This window comes from Geotrypetes seraphini, chromosome 10 (assembly GCF_902459505.1).
Source record: "Geotrypetes seraphini chromosome 10, aGeoSer1.1, whole genome shotgun sequence".
Classification (NCBI taxonomy): Eukaryota; Metazoa; Chordata; class Amphibia; order Gymnophiona; family Dermophiidae; genus Geotrypetes; species Geotrypetes seraphini.
In genome coordinates, this window is record NC_047093.1 from 49,954,968 (window position 1) to 49,979,562 (window position 24,595).

Here is a 24,595-nt window from a genome sequence, read left to right on the forward strand (position 1 = left end):
AATGGAGGACATAAGAGAAGTGGATAATCAGTGATCTAAGCTGAAAGGAGCAATAAAAATGGCTACTGACCTTTATGTGAAGAAAATAAATAAAACCAAGAGAAAAAGGAAACTGAAATGGTTCTCTAAACTAGTGTTGGAGATAATAAAGGCAAAATAAAGGCATTTGTAAAATATAAAAAAACTCAAGAAGAGGTGTACAGAAAGGACTACCAAATGAAACTGAAAGAAGCCAAGAGAAAGATACATCTGGCAAAAGTGCACGCAAAAGAGCAAATGGCTAAAAATGTAAAAAAGGGAGACAAAAAAATTTTCAGATATATTAGTGAAAGGAGGAAGATGAAAAATGGAATTGCAAGACTAAACAATGCTATGAACTGATATGTGGAGAGTGATGAGGAAAATCAAACATGCTAAACCAGGGGTAGGGAACTCCGGTCCTTGAGAGCTGTATTCCAGTTGGGTTTTCAGGATTTCCCCAATGAATATGCATGAGATCTATTTTGCATGCACTGCTTTCAATGAATATTCATTGGGGAAATCATGAAAACCCAACTGGAATATGGCTCTTGAGGACCGGAGTTCCCTACCCCTGGGGTACAGGATCCAAGGCAACATGGTTTTACTAAAGGTAAATCATGCCAAACGAATTTGATTGAATTTTTTGATTGGGTGACTAGAGCACTGGACCAAGGACATATGTTAAATGTAATTTACTTAGATTTCAGCAGCACCTTTGACACAGTTCCTCATAGGAGGCTCTTTAACAAACTTGACAGGCTGAAGTTAGGAGGACCCAAAGTGGTGAACTGGATTAGAAACTGGTTGAAAGATAGACGCCAGAGAGTGGTGGTTAATGGATGGTAGGACAGCTAAGGAAATGTGCTGATAGAGGAACTTTCAGAAAACTCCTCAAAATACAATTGTTCGTTAATGCTTTTTAATAAGGTCTGACTTGTCTTAATTGAAGATTAACTGTGAGCTTAATTTTTGATGATTTGTCCCTCTTTTGTACTGTTTTAAAGTATTGTGTATGTGGATATTCTGTAAACTATCTCGGAATTAGACGGTATAGAAATTTAAAAAATAAATAAATTTGCTTGGAGAAAGGAAAGGTGAGTAGTGGAGTCCTTGGGGTTCAGTGCTGGGGCCGATCCTGTTCAATATGTTTGTGAGTGGCATTGCTGAAGGGTTAGAAGGATAGGTTTGCCTCTTTGCAGATGATACCAAGATTTGTAACAGAGTAGACACCAAAGAGGGAGTGGAAAATATGAAAAAGGATCTGCAAAAGTTAAAGGAATGGTCTAATATCTGGCAACTGAAATTCAATGCAAAGACGTGCAGAGTAATGCATTTGGGGATTAGAAATTGGAAGGAGCCGTATGTGCTGGGAGGTGAGAGGCTGATATGCATGGATGGGAAGAAGGACCTTGGGATGATAGTGTCCGAAGATCTAAAGGCAAAGAAACAGTGGAACAAGGCGGTGGCTATTGCTAGAAGGATGCTAGGCTGTATAGAGAGAAGCATGACCAGTAGAAAAAAGAAGGTTTTGATGCCCCTGTAAATGTCATTGGTGAGGCCCCACATGGAATTTTGGAGACCGTATCTTGCAAAAGTCATAAGAAGACTTGAAGCAATCCAGAGAAAGGTGACAAAAATGGTAGGAGGCTTGCTCCAAAAGACGTATGAGGAGAGACTGGAACCCCTGAATCTGTATACCCTAGAGCACATAATCCAGCCTGCCTTGCCATTTTATGTGGCCCGCTTCCTGCCTTGGAGTCATGATTTGGGAACTTCCCCTTCTCACGGCCTGGCCCCAAGGCTCTGGGTGGTCCCAGTGGCCCAGCATGTCTGTCCACTGCTCTCCGCGCCAGTCCAATTTCGCCTTCACCTTCTGTCACGCTGAAAAATCTGGCCTTGGCAGTGATTCAGCAACATTGCTCGCAGCTCCCCTTCCTGCTTTCTGTCTGCTGTGGTCCACCCAGGCGGAAACAGGAAGTTGCATCATTGGAGACAGACCACAGCGTAATGTTAGGAAATTCTTCTTTACAGATAAAGTGGTTGATGCCTGGAATGTGCTCCAGAGGGAAGTGGTGGAAAGGAAAATGGTGACAGGGTAAAAAAAGCAAAAAAAAAAAAAAGCATGGGATGAACATAGAGGATCTCTTAATCATAAAATAATGGTATATATTGATAACTGCAAACAACCAAGTGTGCAGCTTAGGAATGCTGTCACTTTCCAACCATATCTCTCAGGTGGTATCTTCCTCATTTTATTACCTGCGATAACTCTAAAAAATAAGGAACTACTTTTCAAAGTCTGACTTTGCCCAACTACTCTATGTCTTAGCACTCTCCCACATGGATTACTGCAATGTGCTATTCAACGGTCTCACAGCGAAGAATGTATTATGTCTCCAGTGTATTCAAAATGCAGCAATCAAGCTTCTAAAAATCCTCTGTGCCCGCAACCCTATCTCCCAGGCTCTAGTGGTGGCTCACTGGCTGCCCGTAGCCAAACGTTGTGTCTTCAAGGGCCTGATGCTAGTGTTCAAATCCTTGCATGACATGGTGCCAGATTATATGACAGCTAAGCTTCCTCTGTACGTGCTGAACTGGTCCCTCTGCTCCCTGGATGAAATATGCCTCAAAATGCCCCCTGGTCATGCTTTCAACTGCAAACCACTAAATGACAATTCTACTCCCATTTCATACCGAGACACTGGAATCGATTGCCCTGCCCCCCCCCTACACACAGATCAGATCCCTTGAAGGACTCCTCAACTTTAGAAAAGCAATAAAAACATACTTTTGCACCTAATCTGTAATGGTGAAAGAAATTTGGTTGCCATTCTCCATACTACCACCAATGTAGTGGAATAATCGCACAGGAAATGGAAGAAATATTAACTGAGGTTCAAAAAAGTAGCTTAAAATGTTTCTGCTTAGGCAGGCTTTTGGCCAGGTAACAGGATGAGGGTACCAAAACTATGGACCCAACATTTACAGGAAACATGTTTTTTTGCAGATAGAATAGTTTGCGTCCTCTCCCTTGTGATAAATACTGAAATAAAATTGAAACATTGTAATGAAAATTAACCCAAAATAGATTTTTTTCCCACAAGGATTAAGGTAACAGAACACGATAGGCCCAACAAATAAAATATAGAGCTGCCACTTCTGCTTATCAGGATGGGGAAGATGAGACTAACCTCTTCAGATCAGATTTTTAAGCCAGCCCTGTAAAAGTGAGGAGCAGCAGGAAAGTGGATGTAGAGGCACATTTATAGAATTGCTTTTGTGATGTAAGAGAGAAAAGGACCCCCCCCCCCCCCAAGATAAAAGGTTGAAGTAAGAGGGGAAATTTCTCTATGGAAAGGACAGCTGAGGGATAAGAAGGGGAAAGGGTTCTTCTAGTTTAATTTTACATTTTTCTTTTCCCTGGCATCATGATATCATGATGTTTCTGGTATGCCGTTTATGGTGATTACATATGCCATATATGTTTCACTTGGTATTCCTTTATATAAATTGCAATCAAAGGGAATTGCGGTAAAAATTTTGTAAGAAATTATAATGCGCCTTATAAGGTATAGGGAGGGGTAGTGGAACTTGCACAGTTTTCTTCTTCTTGTAGTCTTTACTAAACTGCTATGAGTTTAAACTAGAGAATGACACGGTGACAAAATTCATCACTGTTCCTGTCCCCGCGGATAACCGCGGGAAATAATCCCATGTCATTTTCTAGTGTCTATTTCAACCTCAATCCTTCTACACCAGCATTCTTCAAAGCAAAGCTTGCGGGTCAGTGGTTGTGGCCATTCATACTCTGATTCTTCCCTGTCTCCTTAAAGAATGACATGAAGATGGTTTCCCGCGAGGACGGGAATGGTGATGAATTTTGTCACCATGTCATTCTCTAGTTTAAACCCCAGTAAAATGATAATGTGTGTCAAAACTGCTTACATGCACTAAAATACATGATTAGATTTAGACATATTATTCACCTTTTCCAAATCCAGTGACAAGAGTTCAAACGAGCGTGGGATGAACACAGAGGATCTCTAATCAGTCAATAATGGGTATATATTGAAGGAACTAGGGTTGGTACTGGGCATTCTAGTATGATATGTGTCCCATATGTGGACATTCATTTGAAGACGGGCTGGAGCGGGCTTTGATGTCTGAAATGGTTAAGATGGGCTGGAGTGATCTTTGATGGAAACTCCAGTAGATAGAACCTATGCACACTACCGGGCATGGCTCTGGGTCTCTGGCCCAGAAATATCTAAGAAAAAGGACAATTTTAATTAAATGATTGATTTTTATGGAGCATGTAGGGTTGGGTAGACTGGATGGACCATTCAGGTCTTTATCTGCTGTCATTTACTGTCTATGTTACTATGTAATCCAAGCATTGAGTACTAATGCAATGTGGCAGATGCAGGAAAGGTGAGGGAAAAGGACAGAAATTATGCAAAAGGCCACCAGCATTGACACACATTACAATAACACATTAAAAAAAAAATAAAATTAAGCATTTGTAATGTGCAGATCTGGATAAAGGGATAGGGCAGGCAAACTAAGCATGTGCCTAGGGCCTGACAGTGTAAGGGTTCCTATCAGATGTTTAGGATTAAGAAGACTAGGATTGCTAACTGTCTGGATTTTATTTTTCAGTTGTAACTTACCTGTCTTGAAGCCATCTGGCTAGATGTCTGTATATTTTTCAGAATGTAGCTCACTACACCTCTGCAATCTTCCCCCCTTCCACGGTAGAGACTGTGGTAGGATCCATCAAGTGGGGAGGCTGCCTAAACCCAGGAAGACAGGGTCTTTCTACCCTGCAAGGGCTGCTGGAAAGCTGAGCTCTGTACAGGGATTCTGGAGAGAACCGGTGAAACGAGTGTCTTTGGGGTAAGGTAAAGGTTTTGTTAGACTGATATGGTTGGAGGAATTTTCTAAAGAAGCACTTGAGCAGCAGGATAACAGTAGAAAAGAATGCTAAAAAGTGTATGTACAAATATGTTTGTGTTTCTTTGATGGGAACAAACTTTTATAGAGCACTTTTAACAACGGGATCTGGATGGGCTCCTTTGTTCCCTGTGACCCATTCCCTAGATCCCCACCAATACTCATCCTACCTAATAAACAACACACCAACTCAATTTGGTAATTAGCCGCAGCTCAGTTTATTAACAATAAAATTAACATATTATAATTTCCATATCAGCTTAAATTAACATAACTCCAAGAGCTCCTCCCGAGCTACTGAAACAAACATTCAGTGCCCTCGACCCTGCCACTTCAACAAGGGTCAGAGGGGTGGCATGTCCCTCATGCCCCATTATCCGGGTCACCTGACCCACCAGGCACGGCACCCCGCCGGCCCACCGCTCATCACCCGATGAGCCCCAATGACCGAGTAGCTCGGGAGATCCGCCCCGAGCTACTCCCAAGTACCGGAAAAACAAAGGGAGGGTGGGAGGGAAAACACCCTGGAGGACCCAAAATGGTTGAGTCCTCCACTGCCCTCTCCCCTTTATCCCCTCGTCTCCGCGCGCGTGACCCTCCCCAGCCAATCAATTTAAATATGGCTCTCTGCCTTTTTCGAAGGCCAATCAGCCACTGCGCCCATTTCTCCGCCCCCCGACCGCCCCCCCTACGACCGACACGGAGGCACACCAGCCCCGTGTTACATTCTTGCCCTTTGACACGAGGTCTCGGGCTTCCATAAAAAGCTGAGCTGGAATGTTGAAGTCCACTGTTACAAATAGAAGTTTTCAGCTCAGGGACTATACTGTACACTGCTAACTATTAACTAATCAGGGCTTGGGAAAAGGATAGATGTCCTTAATTTTTAGGGCTACTCTAAATGTGCTGCTCTTCCAGATCTCGCCCTCTATGATATAATTCCTCTCCTGTAGGGTGTGAGGCCTGGCAATGAAGAATAGATTATACCAGGAATTTAATTAAAAAGTCCCTGTCTGATCTTCTACTACTTTGCCATGTTCTGCTCCTGTGTGCCCTTTTTTTTAATCCCCTTAACATTAAACTTGGGTCTGGAGTAGGATCCTATTTTAACGTTAAGGGGATAAAAAAGGGGACACGGGGGCAAATCAGGGTAACCTAGCAGAGGCATCCTGTTCTATTTTAGTTGTAAAAATCCAGTAAAAAAAAGGACACAATTTAAAATGATCTGGAATTTGGCAAACCTGTCATTGATTTCTATGCTTTCTTATGGAAATCTGAGGTATTCGCTCTCTACCTTGTTCCAAATTACCAGCAGGGATGGAATAACTCTATTTTGTGTCCTAGGCAAACATATATTTGTGCATATGTCCTACCCCTACTATGGTGCCTCTCTAAGGTTTACTTATTTTCTCACCATTGTCCTTTTCTCCCTACCACATTTCAACTCTCCAGATGTAGCAGGGAAAGTGCAGACAAACGAATGTTTTGAATGGCATAACTCGATGATTAGAGCTAGAGAGCAACCAAATTATAGGAAAGAAATTATGGGCCAGACCTGAATTTTTTAGTCATATCAGGGACTACAAACTCGTACACTGAACTGGAATGAAGGTAAAAAAACAACAACCCAGGACTGGCCAAAAATAAATAAATAAAAAATTCTCCTTCCTGTAACTGGGTAACTTGGCCTCTCTGTAACAATGGGATGAGAACCAGAAACACTGGGCAACTAATTTTCGTACTCCATTGCCTCTGGTACAAATTAGAGATTCCAAGGGTGGTCTGTCTCAAAGAGAAGAGTTTAAGGGTAATGCATCTGAGGTATAATTTTACTAAGCTTTATCGGTGGAAAGAAATCTTGATTCTGAAAGAATATGTAGACAGTGTGGAGGCAGTATTAGGATTGTGGTAAAGGGAATTTGTCAGGTAGTAAGTTATGTTATGTGCAAAATAACTTGGTTTAGTAAATATGTTCCGGAGCTCCTTTATCAGCTAGCAGCACTTTTCCCCATGTTGTGTTTATGGGCTCATTCTTTATTAAGCAAGGATTGTAAAGCCAATTTTAAGAATGAGGCAAAAAAAAAAAAAAAAGCATAAATCAGAAGTACCGCTGTACCGTTAAGCTATTGTGCCTTCGGTCCAAGGTTTTCCTTTCCTTTACCTGTTGGGCGGTAAAGTACCGGGGGAACAAAGGGGGTTCGGACTCTGACATGCTAATGGGAGGGTTTGCACACTATCGGTACAAGTTTTGAGGAAAAGACGTTTGTTTGGTTTTCAAACCAAGCACACAAACTGTCCTGCAACTATCACATTACATTTTGCTGTACCGAAAAACCATCACTAGGGACACATCACGAGCAAAGGTCACCCGCCCGAGAACGCAGGAGATACGCAGCCGCCAGCAGCCCAGGCTAGAGGCGGAGCGACCTCGATCTCGCCGCTCTGCTAGTCCGATGCGCGGGCCTTGCGGATGGTGACGTCAGCGTTGCCATAAGAGGGCGCGGGCTGGGCGCGCGCGCGTCTCTGCAGCGAAGCTTCTACGCGAGGGAGTGAGAGCTACGGAGGTGGCCGGTAAGTGCACTGAAAGCGGGAGAGAAGTAATTCGCGAACTCGCGCCCTTGCCTCCCGAACTTCTTCTCTGGTTACTGGGTCTTGTTCGCTAAGAAGCGACGCGCTGTTGGTTTAGAAATAGCGCCGTCAGTTCAGTGTACAGTATTTCCTCTCGGACGGCCGCTGTGACAGTGGTAAGGATGGGCGTGGGGCTGTCGGAGAGACTGCAGGCTGCCTGGTGAGGTCACGTCTACACTGCGAAGCAGATGTGCACATGTACGCCGAAATGTAACATTTAGATATTAACTGCATATGTTGCAAACTATTTCAAAGAGCCAGTGTTGATGAGAGCAGTAGATCTGTCGTATGTTCTCTCCTCTAGTAAATATCTATCCAAGGCGACTTTTAGTAGTACTTAACATTATAACATTTATAAGTAAATAGACTTGAATTGTATATAGTATGACAACTAGAAATGCTTACATGATATAATGCAAGCTATCAATAACGAATGAAACATTGTATTTGGGCAGTAATTCGTGTTAATCTAGTTATATTGGTTCTTAATCCCTTTTATTGAACCAATATGAAAATTATCCGCAGATCAGTCTTAATTCCTTCCTTTACTTCTGTGAGCTCCATAGCTTTAGCTATATCTTTGAATACTTGCATAGTTAAGTCTTACACATATAACTCAAGATGCAAAGAATCTAGTTGTGAAATACAGGCTTGTATTTCCATCATTTAATTCTTTATATGTAGATGGTACCAAGAACCTATAGTGTCTTGCGATGGAATTGCGCATTTGGTTATACTGGGGTTTGTGTGTTGCCATTGTACGTCTTGATGGATGGTTTTGATTTTATTTATGTTCACCAATCTAGCTTTTGTAGTATACTAGAGGTATTGTACTCAAATACTAAATAGCAATTTAAAAACAGAAAAGGCCTGGATGAGAACTATCCAAACAATTAGTGATACTTTCTGCTCATTAGTGGTTAAACGTTAATGGTCTCTGCACAGCTTTTCCTGGTTTGTGTGAAATACAGTACTGGTATCTGTAGATATGGCCACACCTTTTGCTGATATCGTGAAGCTATTTCTGGTATGCCATGTATGGTGACTGCATTATGTTTCGCTAGGCAATCTGTTGTAAGAATTGCAGTCAATGAGTATTGCATTAAAAATTTAGTAAGAAATTATAAAGTAATTTGTTTTAAAAAGCATTTACACAAAATGCATTTACTTTTTAAATTGTGCATAATTTTTTTGAGAATGAATAAACAAATGTTTATTTTGTGTTTTATGCGCCCCTGGCCTCCTGTAGTCTTTACATTCTTCTATCATGTCGTCATTCCGTAAAATCAAAATTCAGGTATTGTGCAATGTGCATGCTCTGGGGTGCCTTTCCTAGTCTCTTGATCTTTAATTACTGTTTGATCCTATTTAACACACACATTCATGTTTCTGTGTGCTTATTAAGCTCCCCCCTTTTTTTTACTGTTCAGTTTTTGATGGTTTGCTGTGTGTTCCTTTGTCTTTTTACTGATGCATAACGACACTCATAGCTCTGCATGTCGTGCTGTTATTTTTAATTAGGGTTTATCATAATGAGGAATTTCTTTGATTAAAATCTATGGATTAAAATTTAAAATAAAACATGCATGTTGGTATTTATAAAATCAAAATATTAGCACCGAAATCATATTTATGTAGATTTGGTTTCCTCCAAAGCAACATTTATCAGGGTTACAACAGTGAAGTCAGTAAATAAGGTACCAAAGTGGCTTAATTTGTTGTGGGTTATTTTGCATTCGAAGGTGTAGTATGGAAAACATGCCTACAGATCATTTTTTGATGCCTTAGTATGAAGCTCTGCAGCTGCTGGCTGTGTCGAAGGAATGTAACACGGATCTCACATTCCTATTGATTTGCTGTGGGATGCCAGAGGCTTCTACAGAAGCCAAAATGTTCTCTCTACTGTGTCTGTCACATTCTGGCTCTGGCAAAGATCTTCATCTATGTGGTAGATATAGTAAAAAAAAAATAGTGTTTACAAAGAATAAAGATATGAAGTTTTTGGCTAAATGTAGAAACAATGGTTCCCCCCCATAGCAACCAGTATTTACCTGCTGAGTCAGTTACCAGTGTAATGTTTGTTACTTTTCTATTAAGGAAGGTAAGAGGGTGGGGTAGGTGGAACTTGCATAGAGGAGCAATTACAACCCTAACAACCTTACTGGGCAGACTAGATTGGTAATGTTGGTTTTCCTCTGTTGACCTGATTTCACATTGATGCCTATGGTGTACAATGATGATATGGGTGATGGGGAGGACAAGAAAGGTGGTACTCATCAGAAGTCAAATTTAACATCAATTTTTATTTATATATCGCAAAAACCTTTTGTTTCTAAGCGGTTTACAAAAGAGGTAAAGCTGACCACAGTCAGCGAACTACAGCATAAATTGGCAGACAGTTAATAAAGAGATTTACAATGTGGAGATAAGTAGGTTTTACAAAGAGGAGGGATTTACAAAGGGGTAGAGAAGACCAATGACATTGATCTATCACATAGATTGGAAGAAGCGGTGCTGATGGATGCAAGAGGAACTGTTCTGGGTAGTTACTAATGAAATCAGGCGTGCATTGTAAAATTGAGTCCTAGGTCGGAGGCTATGTTTTTTTGTGGTGTCTCGGTCTTCAGGCTTCTATTTTTTTTTTTTTACATATTTGACCATAGGAGCCAGTTTAGTTGGTGCTAAACACTCACAAGTTGGAACTAGCTTTTTCATTGTGTTCAGGGAGGGGTAATTAGTATTGTTTGGCATCCCCAATTGTTTTGAAAACCTTGGCGCCTGAGTATGTGTTCTGGATGGGTGGGGGATGAAGCAGTAAGTCAGCTCTTCGCTGGCAGCTTGGAAATTTCTAGCCACAGCTGACCTTATCTGTTCTGTACAGTTGCAGTGGGAGGGGCAGCGGCTGTTTCTGGCACTTGACTAATGTGAAGAATGCAAGGTTAACTATCAGGGTATTGGAAAATGCAGTTTAAATTCGCCACTTAGTGCCATGAGAAAGGGATTTATAATATTTTATTGTGATTTTAAGATAAAACATCAGACAGTGAAGTTGCTATATGCAGTTTGCATTATTGAGGGGCTGATTTAGAAAGCTTGTGTTAGAACTGTGTACTGGTAGCTTAGTGCATGACTTCTAATTCAAACTGAATGCACAGTTTTTGCAAATTACTGCTAAGTGTTGCTGTAGTGAACAAAATGCAGTATTTCCCTTCTTGTCTGTGCATGAGTACTGACAGGAAGGGAGGCACAAAAATGCCTGCTGCCTCCTCCCTGTCCCCACAAAATCTTTGACAGTCGAGTGCACACTCACCCTCCATATAGCTTAAAAAATAAACATCCTGGTAGTCAAGTGGACATTCCCCAACCCCAGAGACATCATGACGCTTCCAGAATTCCCTGGTAGTCTAGTATTCCATGGTCCTAGAGACACCACACTTGAGCTTCTGCCTCTGCTCTGCCTTCTTCCAAAATGATGCCACAGTCTCCTTCACTGAAAGACTGGCTCCTGTATGGTGCATCTATGATGCACTGGGTGGAGTCAGGCATTATCATTTTGAAAAATGGCAGCGCAGAGGCAGGAGTGAGTAGGCATTATTTCTGTCTCTTAAATGGTACATGGGGAGCATTCCAGGGGGTTTGAGGTCCATTGGACTACCAGGGAATTTTTTTTTTTTTTTTTTTGGGGGGGGGGGGGTTATCTGTGGGATTGGAAGGATGGGGGAAAAGAAGGGCCAGGGCCAAGGTTTTTTTTGTTTTTGTGAGGAGCAGGGCATCTCTGGTGGTGGGGGATCAGAGATTGGTGGTAATTTTTTCGATCTGAGGGAAAACGGGTTGAGATTTGATATGTAAACCACCTTGATCGTAGCCACAGGAAGAAGGTATATTATATACAGGTATATATTTTGTACCTGGGGCAATGGAGGGTTAAGTAACTTGCCCAGAGTCGCAAAGAACTGCAGTAAGAATTGAACCTAGTTCTTCTGCTTCTCACACTGTGACACTAGCCATTAGGCTGTTATTCCACTCTTCCCATTGAGGTGGGGGGTGTTGGGGTGAATTTATGCAAAAAAAAAAAAAAAAAGACATTAAATCCTCACATAGGTTACTTCTGAATAACAAGCTAACCCATCACATCCTCAGAACTGGTGTTTAAGCTCCTACATTGTGCTTGTAGAGAACTGTGCTGAAGACTCGAGGCTATTAGCTAATCAGTCCTGATGCTTTCATTACCGTTATTTTAATGCGCTGTGTGCTGGTGTCTAATGCAAAGGGTTTTTTTTGTGCAAAACCCTTTTCTGCATCGTGTGCACAGAAAATTGTGTGCAGATTTTGTGCTAACCCTTTCTGTATTGGACCCGAGTCAGAGACTGCAGACAAGATGTAGAAAGCTGGAAGAGGGGGACACTGCAGTTCCGAGAATACTTCATATTCTGACTGCAGAACTCTGCAGCACTGCTGGCTTTGCACACCAGGCTCCCTAGCCACTGCTGTTTTGACAAGATGCACGCTTATGTCAGTGGATCTGCTGCAGGAAAGAGAGTTCATTATTGCAAGACCAAGCACTGTTTCAAATAGACTTTCTGTTGACTTACAAAGGGAGCCTTTTATTTTGGTTATTCTAGCAGCAAGAAAAGTTCTTTTAATTAGGGTGAATAAAGAGCAGAAAGCTTTGATTTAATTTGTTAATCATTTTGTTTGTACTTAAAAACAAAAGCATTAAGGTACATTGATTGTTATAACTAGAACATTTCAGTTATAGCTCAGTTTAGTGTGTTAGATTTGTTATTTTGTTTTCCACCTGATTAGTATTCTCCAGTTATATTTACACTGTGATATGGAGTATTGATCAGAGCAATGAGTTACTACTATTTCTGTAGAACTACCAGACATACACAGCGCTGTACAGAGCCATGAATGAAGGAGACAGTCCCTGCTTGAAAGAGCTTATAATACAGACAAGAGACAAACAGGATGCCATGGATACAGTTAGGGGGAATGGTTAATCTACTGGCTAGGGTGATGGGCAGTGGGGAGTAGGGTTATGGTATACCCAAGTAGAAACAGGAAGCTGCATCAGAGGGGAGCCGGACTGCTGCAGGGGAACAGTGCCAAGGAAACTGCAAACAGCACTGGAGAATTACTGCTGTGCTGATGACCTCTTTGCATTTTAAAAGGTATGGGGTACTTTGGAGTGGGATGTGGGGCCCAGGGCAGTTGCCCTGTTTGCGCCACCCCCATGCTGACTTGCTTCAAGTGATGCACCTTGTGATTTAACCTTTCATTGCCCTATTGCTAATACAGGATATTAACTTAAGGACTGAACCAGATATATGAAGAAAGACTGAGAGGACTCATGGAGAGCTGCTTTATAACCAGGGTGGATTTGATTTATGGTAAATCATTAGTCAGACCTGATTTAAATCATGGTTTTCTACAGAAGGACTCATTTTTGCTGGTATAATCTTTAATATTTACAACTTTCAGATTAGTTTTACAGTTATAGTAATTAAAAAAATTTACTGATTTGGTTATATAATTTATCTGCGTATTTATAATAATTATGAAATTATTGCGAGGTGAACTATATCCAGTTTAATAGGTTAATCATTCATATTTGTAAAACTTTTGTGTTGTACTTTATTGAAAGAGAAAAATAATCATTACTTTAATAACAATAACAAATAGTTTAATTTAACCAAAACAATAACATTATAGCATATGTAGTCTTGTATTGCATTGCTTAAATTTCCATGTTAACTGATGTGGTTAAACAAAATATTTTTTAAAAAAACAACAACTTAGACCATCAGCCAGGCCCACACATGAAAGACTTAATACTATTTTCTGTAGCTTACTCATCTTCATCTTCTTGTTTGTTCATAATCTGGAAAAGAAAGACAAGCTTTCCTGCTTTATTAGATCTCAAACAGTTTCTCAATTTGGAATAAATGAGTCTTGGATACCCATGTTATAGTTAACTCCTCTTCTTCACCACATAAGGTTTGACCCTGGTACCGGAAGTTCACAATATTTGCAAGAAGATGAACTGGGGACAGTGCTTGTCCTATTGAGATTTTCCATGTAATTTAATTCTGTCATTGTGCAGTTCTGTTTTTAAGTGCTCACTCAGTTCTTTCAAAATTTCAACAGCATCAGCAATACAACAACTATTTTCCTGTATTTTGTTTAAAGCTTCAGAAATGGGTTTCAGGATTCTCATCATGTCATTAGCATTTCTCTTAAGCCCAATGTTGATGATTTTGGCTGTAACAGTGCCACCTATTTTTTCTTGGTTTTCTTCACAAACTGTTATCAGAGTCCACTACAGAGTTCCATCTAACATCTTGTGGAAGCATTGTGTGGCGCAGTGGTTGGAGCTACAGCCTCAGCACCCTGGGGTTGTGGGTTCAAACCCCGCGCTGCTCCTTGTGACCCTGGGCAAGTCGCTCAGTCCTCCATAGCCCCAGGTACATTAGATAGATTGTGAGCCCGCCGGGACAGATAGGGAAAATGCTTGAGTACCTGATTGTAAAACCGCTTAGATACCCTTGATAGGCGGTATATAAAAACCTAATAATAAACATTAACTTGGTTCCACTCTTCTTTTGAAAGCTGCTGCTGTAGAATGATTGTTACGGAAGCATTTAGCAATTTAAACAACACTAGTCTTTATTTCTGAGATACTGAAACCTTTGGCTAGGAGGTGCTGCAAATGAGCACTGCAACAATATAGAAATTGTCCTTACCTTGATAATATCTTTTCCAGTAGATAAGTGAGTCATTCTAGACAAGTGGGTTCCTTCCCCATGGCCACGAGCCATCTGCAGAAGGAATTCACTCCAGATTTTTTCTCTGACTCTCCTCTACTTTATTGGGAGCTCTGCTTCCAACTACAGTTAGTACCCAAGCATAGAGAACTCCATCGACAACACGTGAAGTAGGAACGCTCATGGGAATTTCCCCAAGTATCAATAGTTCTGCTCAAACAAAGTAACATAGGAGCACAAACACTGAAATTGCCAACAAAATATCAAAGGAGCCCAAATAATACCCCTGTATGAATTCAAACATATTATACAGATATCTTCAGGACTCCAATGGGCTGACTGGCATCCAAGAATCAACTTGGAGAGGCTTAAACAGAATGATATAGTATGCTGGTGCAGGAAGGATAGGGCGGGAGTCTAGAATTACTCACCTATCTACTGGAAAAGATATTATCAAGATAAGGGCATAATATCTTTTTCAATTGCAATAGGTTAGTTATTCTAGACAAGTGGGACATATCAAAGCAGTCCCAGAAATCTAGGCTGGGCTGATTGTGCTGGTCTCCAAAACCAAGAACCCAAAGGCATGCAGACTGGTCAAGGTAGCTGCTCTGCAAGTCTCCTCTGGGGAGACTGCCATAGCTTTGGTCCAAGAAGAGGTCACACTCCTGGTAGAGTCTGCCTAGACAGAAAGAGGAGACTGCTTTCCAGAAACAATGTTGACTGATGAAATGGCTTTACGTATCCATCTAGAAATTGTGACCTTGGAAGCGGGAGCACCTGCTTAGAGGAATGCATTAGCACAAACAAATGGTGAGAGTTGAATGAAACTCGTTGGTGACCTCCAAATAGTGAAGAAGCACCTTTCACATGTCTAACTTCTTCAAAATGCGGTCTTGTGACTTAGACCTGTGGGTAAAGACAGGCAAACGCCATTCCTGAATAACAGGAAAAGCCAAAGCTACCTTCAGCATAAAAAAAGAAACAGTCTGACGGGAGATCCCAGGCTCTGAGATTTTCAGAAAGGGCTCTTTACAAGAGAGAGCCTGAATTTCTGAGACAACATCTCGCCGAAGTGATTGCAACCAGGAAAACCACCTTAAGCGTCAAATCCAAGAGGGATGCACCTTTGAGAGGCTCAAATGGAACTTTAGAGAGTCCGGACAGAACCACGTTAAGGTCCCATGAAGGGAAGAGCCTTGATTGAAGGCCAAATCCAAAGAGCCCCCTTCAGAAATCTAGCAATGTCTGGATGAGATGCCAGTCTAGGAGTATGATCCTGAGTTAACATAAGAACATAAGCAGTGCATCCGCCGGGTCAGACCATAGGTCCATCCTGCCCGGCAGTCCGCTCCCGCGGCGGCCCAAACAGGTCACGACCTGTCTGAATCACCAGAAGGGGCTCCCTTGCCACCTTGGTTTCTCATTGAAGTCCTATCTTCCCATCGTAGTCCTAACCCTCCGGTCTTGCACATGCACGACCTGTTGGGTTTCTATACTTATTACCTGGTTAGCTTTCTATACCTGTGTTACATCCCAGCACCTCTCTCAGTATCCCACGATCCCTTTATCCCTCAGGAATCTGTCCAATCCTTGATTGAATCCCTGTACCGTACTCTGCCTGATCACTTCCTCCGGTAGCGCATTCCAAGTGTCCATGACCCTTTGGGTGAAAAAAAACTTCCTTGCATTTGTTTTGAACCTATCTCCCTTCAGTTTCTCCGAATGCCCCCTCGTACTTTTTTGTTCCCTTCAGTCTGAAGAATCTGTCCCTATCCACCCTCTCTATGCCCCTCATGATCTTGAAGGTCTCTATCATATCTCCCCTGAGCCTCCTTTTTTCCAGAGAGAAGAGCCCCAGCCTATCCAACCTCTCGGCGTATGGGCAGTGTTCCAGCCCTTTTACCAGTTTCGTTGCTCTCCTTTGGACTCTCTCAAGTACCGCCATGTCCTTCTTGAGGTGTGGCGACCAATACTGAACGCAGTATTCCAGATGTGGACGCACCATCGCTCGATACAATGGCATGATGACTTCCCGCGTCCTGGTTGTTATGCCCCTCTTTATGATGCCCAGCATCCTGTTGGCTTTTTTCGAGGCTGCTGCACACTGTGCAGATGGCTTCAGTGATGCATCCACCAGCACACCCAAGTCTCTCTCAAGTCTGCTGTCTCCCAACAATGCCCCCCCCCCAATTTGTAGTTGAACAACGGGTTCTTTTTCCCTATATGCATGACCTTGCATTTTTCCACGTTAAAGTGCATTTGCCATTTGTTTGCCCAGTCTTCCAGCTTGTCCAGGTCCCTTTGCAGGTCCTCACACTCCTCCCTGGACCTAACTCTACCACACAGTTTGGTATCGTCTGCAAATTTTATAACCTCGCACTTTGCCTCCTTTTCCAGGTCATTGATAAATATGTTGAAGAGTAACGGCCCCAGCACCGATCCCTGTGGCACACCGCTCGTGACTCCCCGCCAGTCAGAATATTGGCCCTTTACTCCGACCCTCTGCAGTCTACCCGACAACCAGTGCTTGATCCATCTGTGCACATCCCCTCCCACCCCGTGGTTCCACAGCTTCCTAAGCAGCCTTTCATGTGGCACCTTGTCGAAAGCCTTTTGAAAATCGAGGTAAATGATGTCTATGGGTTCCCCATTGTCCACCCGACTGCTTATTCCCTCAAAGAAATACAGAAGGTTCGTTAGGCATGACCTTCCCTTACAGAATCCGTGCTGGCTTGTTCTCAGTATGCCATTCCTCTCGATGTGCTCGCAAATGCCGTCCTTGATCATAGCTTCCACCATCTTCCCTATAATTGAAGTCAGGCTCACCTGCCTGTAGTTCCCAGGGTCACCCCTCGATCCCTTCTTGAAGATAGGTGTGACATTCGCCAATTTCCAGTCCTCTGGTACCTCACCAGTTTTCAAGGATAGGTTGCAAACATGCTGGATTGTGCCCGCTATTTCTTGTCTTAGTTCCTTCAGAACCCTTGGGTGGATCCCGTCCGGGCCCGGTGATTTACCGCATTTTAACCTGTCTATCTGTCCTCCTTACTTACCTCTATGTGCTCCAATTTTTCGGCCTGTTCCCCACTCATGAGCTCCTCTGAGTCCGGTATATTAGATGTGTCTTCGCTCGTGAAAACCGACGAGAAGAACGTGTTCAACCTCTCAGCTACCTCTTTATCCTCCTTAATCACTCCCTTCTGCAACAAGAGAGCCCAGTGATTTGAACCCAAAAGGAAGCCACAGTGAGGCCCTTGTCCAGACACTCCTGGAGGAATGTTAGCACTATGGATACCACCCATGTATAGGTGCATCAATATTTGAAAGTCTTCCATAGCTGAGACCATAGTTGACTTCTTAGACTTGAGAAGAGGAGCAACAACCACGTCCGAATAGCCTTTTAGTTCTAGCTCTTTGCGCTCATTATCCATGCCATAAGAGCAAATTGATCTGGCTCTTCTAGACAGACTAGACAGGCCCGAAGCTGCAGGTCACATCCTTTGCAAAGCTGCATCAGATCTTCATATCAAGGCCTGCGAGGCCAGTCTGGAGCCACCAGAATTATGCTGCTTTGATGGGCCTTGATCCACTGAATGACTCGGCCAATCATGAGCAAGGGAGGAAAAATGTACAACAAAGCTCCCTGAGGCCATGGCTGAACTAGAGTGTTGAGACCCTCTCTTCCGGGCTCTACTCTTCGACTGAAGCATCTGTTGGCTTGTTCTTCATTGTTGCCATGAGGTTGAAGTGAGGATGACCCCAGCACTGTACTATGGCTTAAAATACCTTTGAGGACAGTATCCACTTGCCCGGATCCAGGGTCTGTCTGCTGAGAAAGTCTGCCTGAATATTGTCAACTCTTGCTACATGAGCTGCTAAGAGTGCCTGGAAATGACTCTCCATCAAATGGAAGAGCATATGAGCTCCCAGAGCCAGAGATGCACTCTTGGTACCTCCCTGGTGATGACTTATACCACTGCTGTTGCATTTTCAGAGAAAACTCTTACCTCTTGGCTATCCATTGTCTCCTGCAGCTTCACCAGAGCCAAACAAATGGCACACAGCTCTATCCAGTTGATCGACCATTACATCCGAGAGGGCGTCCAATGCCCCTGAATTGTTTGTCAATTGCAATGAGCTGTGGAGCATGGCATCGGTTGTGACTACCACTGAGGAAGTGGTCCATAGAGACCTCAGCCACCAACTCGTGCTGGCTTGAACCTCCAGAGTCCAAGGATGGCACTTCTGGAGTGCATCAGTCTGATGGGACCAGCGGGAGAACAACGCTTGCTAGAGGGGACTCATGAACCCTTTCCCAAGGCACAACATTGATTGCAACTGCCATGAACCCCAAGATCTGGAGATAGTCTCACGTCAATGGAGCAGCCTTGTCCAGAAGACAGCACATCTGAGAGCATAACTTAAGTGCCTCTGGTAGATAAACATGGCCAACTGCTGTGTCCAGCAAGACACCCAGATATTCCAGGGACTGTGTCGGCGTCAAATGGCTCTTCTTGTAATTCACAATCTAGCCCAGGTCTTCCAGGACTTGAAGAACCTGATCCACAGTCATAATGAGGGAGCCCTAATCAGCCAGTCATCCATGTAAGGATGGACCTGTAAACCCATCTTGTGTAGGTAAGCTGCCACTACCAGCATCACCTTGGTGAATGTGCGAGGAGCTATCACTAAACCAGAAGGAAGCACTGAAAACTTATAAAGGTTTTCCAGCATATGAAACCTGAGAAACTTTCAGTGGCCCGGGAAGATGAGAATGTGCAAGTAGACCTCTGAGATCCAGAGAGGCTAGGAACGCCCCTGGGGCAACTGCTGCTATGATGGAGTGAACCATCTCCATATGGAAGCATGGCACTTTGATGCAGTGGTCACGTTAGTAAAGTCCAAGATGGGTCTCCATCAGAGCCTTTCCTTGGCACAATGAAGTATATGGAGTATCTGCCTTAGCCCGAGTCTTTGGGCAGGATCAGCGCTATGGCCTGAATGTCTAACAAGTGCTGGACTGTTGCTTTTGCTTGTGCCTTGATGGCCTTTTCTGGGCATCCCACTGGAGAGTCTACAAACCAATCTGTCAGAGGTTGGGAAAATTCCAGCTGGTAGCTGCTGGATTATGAACGCTAAGAGTCTGCCTCTATATACAGTAGGGCAGCCCCCAAACTGGTGTCATTGTGACTTTTTGGCCAAGGGAGCCACTTGGGCAATGGAGGACTGGTTACATCTGAGTCCTGAGAATTCTTGCCTGTAGCTCTGGGAAGGCCTCTGTGCCAAGGAGCTGGAATACTGTAAATAATGCCTGGAGCCATGAAAATTAGACCTTTCAGAGCCCTAAGAGGGCTGGGGTCTGGTATCAGGCAAGATCTTTGGGTGCCTGGCCAACACAGAATTCATAAGATCATCCAGGCCCTTACCAAACAACTGCCCCTGAAAGAGAAGTCTGGCAAGAGTATCCTTCGAAGTGAAATCACCAGCCCACTGTCTGATCCAGAGCATTCTGTGAGCAGAGATCGAATAAGCAGACGCTTTACTCAGGACCCGAAGAATGCCATACAGGGTGTCAGCCACATAATCCAAAAGTTGTGGAAGAGGCTTGACTGCCTCAGACTCCAAAGTGTGCAATCTAGATAGCGCGAGTGACAAAGGACACCACTGAGGCTGCCTTGACTCCCAGAGCCACTGCTTTGAAAAGCTTCTTGAGGATGACATCAATTCGGTGTTCCTGCATGTCCTTAAGCACCACGCCATCTTCACTTGGAAGGGAGATGCGCTCGGTGACTTGAGCCACTAGGGAATCCACTCTAAGTTGACTGAAAAGTTGCTGACACTCCTGTGCCATAGTATACAAATGGGACCTGGCTCTCACTATTTTGAGAGCCTCCTCTGGAGCATCCCACTGCTCTGAGATGAGGATATTAATGTCCAGAAGCCAGGGAAACACTGCGGACTGAGCTCTCCACACATGAAAGAAGAGGAGGTAGACGGAACTGTCTGTCCCAAGCGCAACTCATGCAGGGACCCCAAGATAAGATCCGGAAACACTGCTGAGTTAAAGAAGATCAAATGGCTCCCCTGGTTCAGAGGCTAGAGCAGGATTCTGAGAGCCAGCATACATTCCCTGATCTGCAGCCACAGGAAGAACATCCCTGGATATATAAGGGATCTGCAAAATGGGTATTATAATAATAATAATAATAATTTATTTTCTTATATACCGCCCAACCGGAAGTTCCGGGCGGTTCACAGCAAGAGAACTAAGACATATCAGCGAAGACACAAAATACAGTAGAATTCAGTGGAATACAATACAGCGGTTCACAGCAGTATTTGCATGCGCAGTGTCCCAAATCTGGAATAGCGACAGACTGTAAAGAAGATGTGCCCGGTGAGGCAAAGCCACTGGGAGACAAGGCCGAGGCACAGCTAGAGTGTGCAGGAGAAGCACGGCTCTCAGGAGAGGCATTCCACAAAAATTTCATATGTCCAGGAAAGCCTCTGGACCCTGGAGCTTAGTATCACCCCCAGATGACTTAATCTTGTATTTCTTGGGCTTTAGGGTGACTGCGTCCTTTTGCATGGTTCTGTCAGCTCTACAGGGCCCCAAAAAATAGAAAAAGCTGCCCCAACGGGCTGGCTGCCAGTTTTGTCCCTTCTTAGTTAGGTGAGAGGCTAAGTTTGGTGCTCCCACCTTTTCCGGTGCAAGGACACACTGGAGGCACAAATTATGTGCAATCTTGACATGTATTTGAGTAATCAGAGCCCAAGGACTCTATCCCAACAACTTTTGAGGCAAAAATTGCAAGAAACATTTGGAAAAAAAAAGATTGCTAAAATCCAAGATGACTGCTGCTACAAATTGTGATTTAAGCACATTTAGCAAGGTTCAAAAACAGTAATTTTAGGGAGGTTTTATAGGTGGGGGAACACAGGGGTACATACAGCAACCTTAAAAACTTTGAATTTCTGCCCCCCTCCCGAATTACCTTATAAGCTGTAACAGTCTTACTCACTGTGACCTGTGCTGTAGTCTGCCTCAGCTCTGAACAGCAGTTGGATAGAGAAGAATTGCTGCCTCAGTCTGGGAATGCCTCCTCAAAGTTGATCTTTGGGCTGCCGGTCAGACACAGAACCTGACCGTCCGTCCCCCCCAGACTGACGGATGCATACTCAGAAGGGGGGGGAAGGAGGCAAAAAAAAAAAAAAATGCAACTGGCACCCTGCGAGACACCACTGAGCCTCCTAAGGGTGCCTAACAGCCTGTACTCAAACCCCTGCTTAGCAGTGGGCGAGAAAAAGCTGGGACAGCCCCATGCTTCAATTATACTTATGCAGGCTGGCTAACCAGTACCACCAGGGATTGGCCTGTCAGCTGCTACTTTTCACCGCAGGCTAAATGGAAAAGCTCAGCACTGAAACACTTCGAAACTTCAAAAAAATAATAAAAGAGAGAGACAGCAGAACAGAAACATTCCTTTCGGCTCACATGCAGAAGGGAAAAACTGCAGGTGGCAGCAGAATTCCCTCTGAAGTAGAGGAGAGTCGGAGAAAAAAATCTGGATTTGATTCCTTATGCAGATGGCTCGTCATGGGGAGAGAACCCACTTGTCTAGAATGACTCGCCTATTGCTCTGGAAATGTTGTTAGTTTTGTATTCTCTTCTTATCTTATATACATTTGCAGCATTGTCTGTGACTGAACTGCGACTAGATATTTGAATTTTTGTTCACATTTTATTATACCATTTGCTGCTACTTCCTGTAAGCATTCTACTGTATGTGCTTTTCCTGAGATATCAGTTGTTTCTGCAAGAAAGACATTCCTTTTTTCTGTTGTACAAGCACATACAACAGGATTATTGTGGACATTAGTCCACCCATAAGACTTAGGTTAACAATTTTACCTCTAGACCTTGACACATTGCTCCATTTTTCTCTGTCATATACTTTATCCAGCAGTTTCACTGTAACATCTGCTCTGCTGGTTGTACTATATCCAGGTCTCAGTGACTGAACCATATTAATGAAGTGTGGGTTTTCAATCGGATGGAAAGAAAATTTTGTCTCACAAATAAAAGCATTTTATTAAAAAAAAAAATCAGATTTAAAAAAATTGATTTTTATCCACCCTCATTTCAAGACAACTTGGTATAGACTAGAGGTCTGCACGGGAACGGGGATCACGGGAGTCCCACCCTAATCCATGGGACTCCCACGGAGACTCCCCTCTAGCCAACGGAACTCCCACGGGGATGGAAGGCTTTGGAAGCAGGGTTCGGCCATATAATATAATTGACACGTCAGCTTTAGTAAAAGAGGGGGTTTATAAGTTAATTATCTGAACAGAAAACAAAAAAAGGGTTCCACCAAAGAGATTCCACAAGGAAAACAGCAGCACAAACACAAAAGAAACTATGGAATTGATGATCCTGTCAGAAATAATTGCTGCTTTTTATGAGGACGGGCGGGGATGGAGATAATTCCTTGCGGGGACGGGTGGGGACGGAGAGGATCTTGACGGGGACGGGTGGGGACGGAGATGATCCTGGCGGGGATGGGTGGGATTTCTGTCCCCATGCAACTCTCTAGTATAGACACACACAATTTGGAAAGTGAGGATAAGGCTGGAGATTAATCAAGGTCTAGGGGGTTAGGGTCTTGTGGACTTAGAGTAGCCAACCTTATTTTCAGGATATTCACAATTAATATATGATTTATTTCTCGTTATATACCACTTTTACATGGAAAATTGCATGTCTCTTGGAAATGGTTTATCTCTCACTTCCATTCCAATTTGTGTCAGTTTTTTTGTGGTCCTACTCCCACTCCTTCCTCAATAAACACCAAATATATGTAGAGCAATTCTGTTTTTCACTATTAGTTTCTATATAGTCTTCCCTTTTACCCTCGTCTGTGCCACTTTTGCACATCCTCCTCTCACTAACAAATCTAAAATAGATGTTGTGCCCCTGTTTTCCTCCATTTGTATACTCACTTTCCAGACTACTTTCCCATCATTTTACTTTTAGAGATATTGTTACCTGTCTTCCTCTTTCTGTGATCTCTTGTGGTTAATATTTATTTAATTTTATATGTAAATCTTTTTATTGAATCAAAAAATACAATAAACAGTGTGAATGATCATACAATGTCTCATGTTTCATTTTATTAAAATTCTGTTTTTATTGAATTTGCAGTAAACAATCATATAGACAAAAACAAGAAAAATGTTGTATGGTACAATATAACTAAACCACCTACCTCTCCCCTTCCACAGCTTTAATTTTTACATTATTACAATACATTTTTAAGTACAGAAAATGCTGAGTGGCTCTTAACAACAGATGTATTGATCATGTATGTAAATAGCATTGAGGAGTGAGAAACAGGAGCTCACACTCTCGAAGGCCCTAATCACGTTTAATTTTAAAACCTACTCAACCATTTTATCTGTTAAACAATCCTCATCTTCCATACACACTCTGTTATGAAATAAGTCTGCTTAACAGTTGATAAGCTTGCCATCGCAGCTTAGTTTGTGTTACAAAACCATCATATCTAATCTAGAGTGATCTTCTGAAATAATCATTAGGGCCTCTCCCCATTGAAAAACCTTTCGCTTAGGGCTCCTTTTACAAAGGTGCGCTAGGGCCTTAATGCACGCTAAATTGCCACGCGTGCTAGCCGCTACCGCCTCCTTTTGAGCAGGTGGTAGATTTTTGGCTAGTGCGCACTAATCCGGTGCATGCGCTAAAAATGCTAGCGCACCTTCGTAAAAGGAGCCCTTAATGTCAAAATGTGGACTGTGTTAGGGCATTAGTAATAGTAACACATAAGAGACTGTGTTCTTATACTTCTAAGCAAATACTTAAAGAAAACTGCCCTATGATAAACTAATTACCTTTCAACCCTCCTCCCCCAGCTATTAAACGCAATATCTAAAGAGAAAAATATTTTAAAACATTTACTCTGCCTAAGCCTAATCCTTTTCAGCTACTACTTCAGAAAAACTACTACTACTAATCATCTCTATAGCGTTACTAGACATATGGGTAAGCAGAGTGGGCAGACTTGATGGGCTGTAGCCCTTTTCTGCCGTCATCTTCTATGTTTCTATGCAGCACTTTACCTCAAAACATAGAAGACAGTCCCTGCTCAAAAGAGCTTACATAAGAACATAAGAATTGCCGCTGCTAGGTCAGACCAGTGGTCCAT

General features: G+C 42.9%; 1 protein-coding gene across 8 annotated transcripts in view; it reads left to right on the plus strand.

Moving 5' to 3' along the window:
* Positions 1-7,399: 7,399 nt before the first annotated feature.
* The window catches only part of SPTAN1 (spectrin alpha, non-erythrocytic 1), a 160,683-nt gene continuing 143,487 nt past the window's right edge, over positions 7,400-24,595 (plus strand). For 4 of the 8 annotated variants that reach the window (XM_033960198.1, XM_033960199.1, XM_033960200.1 and 1 more), the window contains exon 1: positions 8,881-8,899. The gene's annotated coding sequence lies outside the window, so the exon portion shown is untranslated. Of the gene's footprint in view, positions 7,546-8,879; positions 8,900-24,595 lie in introns of those variants that run through there. The other 4 variants (XM_033960194.1, XM_033960195.1, XM_033960197.1 and 1 more) reach the window with 2 other exon arrangements.